Here is a 5,000-nt window from a genome sequence, read left to right on the forward strand (position 1 = left end):
CCTCATAATGAGAAATCCCAATGAAATTCACGATAAAAAAATAAAAGAACCCCACGGACTGGAAGACAGCCGAGTGACCAACAGAAAAAAAAATAAATTAAATAAATTAAAAAAAAACAACCTTCACGGATGTTCCTCTTTTTAAGAAACTATATTTTTCTGGTTGGTCATTCTAATTTCCTGGGTAAGTTAATATTTCACTTCATATTTATATATGTATATATATATATATATATATATATATATATATATATATATATATATATATATACACATACATATATATATATATATATATATATATATATATATATATATATATATATATATATATATATATATATATATACATATATACGCATTATATACAAATATGCATTAAAATAGCAAAGAGGATTCGTCCCAGTTGATCCGTTACCATAAGTGTCTAAGATGAGCGAATATCCTGAATTCTTAAAGACTTCTCCGAACTATCTTTTAGGTTCAGAATAGCAGAACAAAAAAGATCTATAAAATTATGTATATATATGTATATATATACACATATATATATATATATATATATGTATACATATATATATATATATATATATATATATATATATATATATATATATATATATATACGTATATATATATATGTGTATATATATATATATATATATATATATATTTATATATATATATATATATATATATATATATATATATATATAAATATATATATATATATATATATATATATATACACACATATATATATATATATATGTATATATATATATATATATATATATATATATTTATATATATATGTATATAGTGTATTAATATTGTATACACTCTTTGACTCCGAATAGCAAAAAAAAAATACTTCAGATTTGATTTTGGAATAAGAATGGTGGATACTGGGCTTACGTTCGAGCATAAAAAAAATGGTCAGAAAACATTCTGGAAATGTGAAAATAAAACTGAAGTGCAAAGACGATTTACGAGTGAGTTCCACAGAGATGCCCCACTACGCGTCACCATTTCACGAATCGTAGATAACTTTGAGAATCATGGGACCATCCAGTGCATGAGAAAAGGATATTCAGGACTAAAAAGAACATTGACAAGATCAACTAAAGAGCAAGATGTTATTGCTAATGTTCAGAATTCCCCACGAAAATCTGTTCGTCACATGTCACGTGAAACAGGTATACTAAAATTGAGCATTCATCACATTTTGAAGTGTGCGCACCAGAAAACCTAAAACAGTTGATGAACTTAGAAAGGTAATGGAAGATCAATGTACTCAGATACCGAGAGAAATGCTACTAACAGCTTGTAGTTCCATATTTTCACAATGCGAAAAGTGTATTGAGCAGAACGGCAACCAGTTTGAACACTTCATGTGAGCTGATCTTTTTTATTTCAACCGTCTCGAATTGCCACATGTATCCTTACTTTTTTACTGCTAACTCTAAGAATCTTTAAATGTGCATTGTTTCTCTCCTGTGAATCTTTTTTCCACGATAATATCAATAAATTGAACAAGTTGTAACAATCCGAAGAGCTAGAAACACGTAAGTTTATCAATTACTTTTTTGTAAATTTCAAGAAGAGTTTAAGCATTAGAGTGTCAATGTTGATTATTTTCATTACTTATCGATATTAAATATCTGTGTAAAATTTAGTTTCTAATGAAACAAGTAATTGTATAATTTTCAGATTGTATTATTCTCTTGTCTTAGTCTAAGACTTTGTTCATATTTAATATTCAAAGGATTTACTTGTGGTTTATATTCTTTCAAATTGTTTAAATTTTATGAAGAATATAATTATTTTTGTAGAGAGTGTATTATATTGGTCATCGGTGTTTCTAAAATAACTCTCTCATATCCCTGTTCAAAAATTGAAGTAAGATGTTGTTTTGAATAGTTCTTAATAATAATTACGCAGTTAGTTTTGAGTGTACGTAAGAGACATTGGGATAATCAATGTTTTCATGTATTGCCGTCTTGAAGTTATATAAGTTTCTCAGAGTTTGGGTATTATTCGAGTGTAACAGATCTAAGTAAAAAAAAAAAAGAAGGCGAGTTTGGAATTCGGGAGGTTGTGCAACTTGCCAGCCATAATATATACTATATATATTTTGGTGCCGAGACCTTGGACCATCATATATATATATATATATATATATATATATATATATATATATATATATATATATATATATATATATATATACATATTTATACTCTCTCTCTCTCTCTCTCTCTCTCTCTCTCTCTCTCTCTCTCTCTCTCTCTCTCCTCTCTCTCTCTCTCTCTCTCTATATATATATATATATATATATATATATATATATATATATATATATATATATATATATATACTTAAACATGATTTAAGGAGATTATCCAGGTTTCTCATAGATGTTTAGATTATCAAATAGTTGAATTCAAAGCAGATATTGTAGCTGTCAATAACAGACGCTCTCTTGATGATAAGTCAGCGGGTTTATTGGAGTCCTTCCGTTTGAATCGGAAACTGAAAATTTTTATTGTACTGCATACTTATATCTTACCTTTTGAGTAATACTCTTCTCTCTTATGGGACCATGTCAGTTTATAGAAATTTGTTTTTGACGCTTGCTATCAAATAATAATAATAATAATAATAATAATAATAATAATAATAATAATAATAATAAGTCCTATATATGTTTTTAAAGTTTATAATAATAAAATCAAGATTTAATCAATATGATATATATATATATATATATATATATATGTATATATATATATATATAAATATATATATATATATATATATATATATATATATATATATATATATATATATATATATATATAAATCTTATACCTTCCACTACCAGATTATCTTAGGAAAACTGACGTTGACATAAAAAAATGCGTTCGATTATTATTTTGATAATTTTCATGAAAATAGATGAAATCTAACTTATAATTTCCAAGTCTAATAAAAATATAAATTTTGAATAATAATATCCAAAATATGAAATATATAAAAAAAGGGAATTGAATAATTTTACATAGATTTATTATTTCTTATTCAATATTATTTATCAATTATGTTTGAAGGTATCTATGGTCATTTACCATTTATTTCATTCAAAGGTAAACATACCTTTAAAAAAAAAAAAAAAAAAAAAAAAACCTGCCATGAAACCTAACTAAAGAAAAAAAAAAATAAAAATATCTATTTCTAATGGCTCAAGATAATTTCTTTTATAGCATGATAAGTTGACCGAATTCAATTGTTATTATTATTATTATTATTATTATTATTATTATTATTATTATTATTATTATTGCGGTTGTTGTTGTTGTTTTTGTTGTTGTTGTTGTTGTTGTTTGTTGTTATTGTTGTTTGTTGTTATTGTTGTTGTTGTTTGCATTATTATCATTATATAATTTATAATATTATTTAAAAAAGGAGGATACCTGAAGCCCCAGGCCTGCAGAATGGAAAATAAACCATTGAGGAAAGGATATGAAGTTTCTGAAGTTGGTTTTGGAATCAAATTATAAATCAAATTTTCTATTTTTACAGGTGACATGGATTCGAAAACAGGACGTCCACATGTTGACGGTTGGTCTGTTCACCTACACAAAGGACGACCGATTCACACCCCTTCAATCGAAAGGCTCAGATGACTGGACTTTGCGCATCTCATCTGCGCAGGTGTCTGACTCTGGCACATATGAGTGTCAGGGCTCTACAGAGCTTAAGATATCTAGATCTTTTTAAGTTACAAGTGGTTGGTGTGTATTACCGGCTTTTTTTTTCTACTTGTTTATAATTTGGTTATATACATGACTCTACTGAACCAATATACTGTATGGGTCTCTAAAAATGCAATATACAGGTGTATATAGAACCAATATACTATACAGGTCTCTAGAGAGGCAATATACTGGTCTTTAGTAAACTAATACACTGTAAAGGTCTCTATCGAGACAAAATACTCGTTTGTACAAAACCAATAAGCTCACAAGTTTTTACATCGTCCGAATCCTCAAGATCTTTAAAGATACAAGTAGTTTGTGGGTATTACTACCTTTTTTTTGTTACCATACAGGTGTCTATAGAGGCATTATTATGGGTCCTTCAAAACCAATATAGTTTAGAGGTCTCTACGGAGCAAAAAATCTCTAGATCCTTTAAATAATGGATTGGGGGTATTTCTAATTTTTTTCTTTTTTTTTTACTTTTTTCTATTTTTTTCACTATGTAGGTCTCTACTGAGGCAATATTAGGTCTCTAGTGAGGCAATATACTGGTCTGTACAGAAGCAATATACTGTACAGGTCTCTAGAGACCCCAAAATCCCAAGATCTTTCAAGCTACAAGTAGTTGGTGGGTATTAATAACACCATCCCAATCAAAATATACCGATAATGTAAAAAAAAAATAAGACTATCCTAACAACCTGTAATTCCTCTAACTTCTGCTGTATCTATCTGTTGTTTTCAAAGAATCCTCTCTGCTCCACCCACACGAACTGTCATTATTAACTCGGTCGTATTAATGGGACTATTCTTAATTGGAATCCCACCTAATATCCTTCTTAATGGAAAAGCCCAGCTGATATCCATATTAATTGAAGGCCGTCGACCTCATCCCGTCGTGTAATGAAAATCTAACAAGGTGTTACGTTGGACAAAATATCAACTTATTTGGCTTTATTTGCTGGGGAAATATTAAGTGTGAGTTGGCACTGCCTTTCAGATATAGGTTGGCGTCTAATCAAGCTCTGGTGAAAATTTAATTGCAACACTTGTGTGAGGAGGGTAATAACAAGCATTTTTATAAATTAAAGATTTTCCTGAAAGTATTTCACAGCATTTTTAAATTTCTATACTAGTATACGCAACCCGTCAACATTTATAAGTAAATATTTAGATAGATATACACACACATAGATTCAAGCTCTCCCTCTTTCCTAACTTTCACTGGACAGTTTG

Source organism: Palaemon carinicauda, chromosome 32 (assembly GCF_036898095.1).
Source record: "Palaemon carinicauda isolate YSFRI2023 chromosome 32, ASM3689809v2, whole genome shotgun sequence".
Classification (NCBI taxonomy): Eukaryota; Metazoa; Arthropoda; class Malacostraca; order Decapoda; family Palaemonidae; genus Palaemon; species Palaemon carinicauda.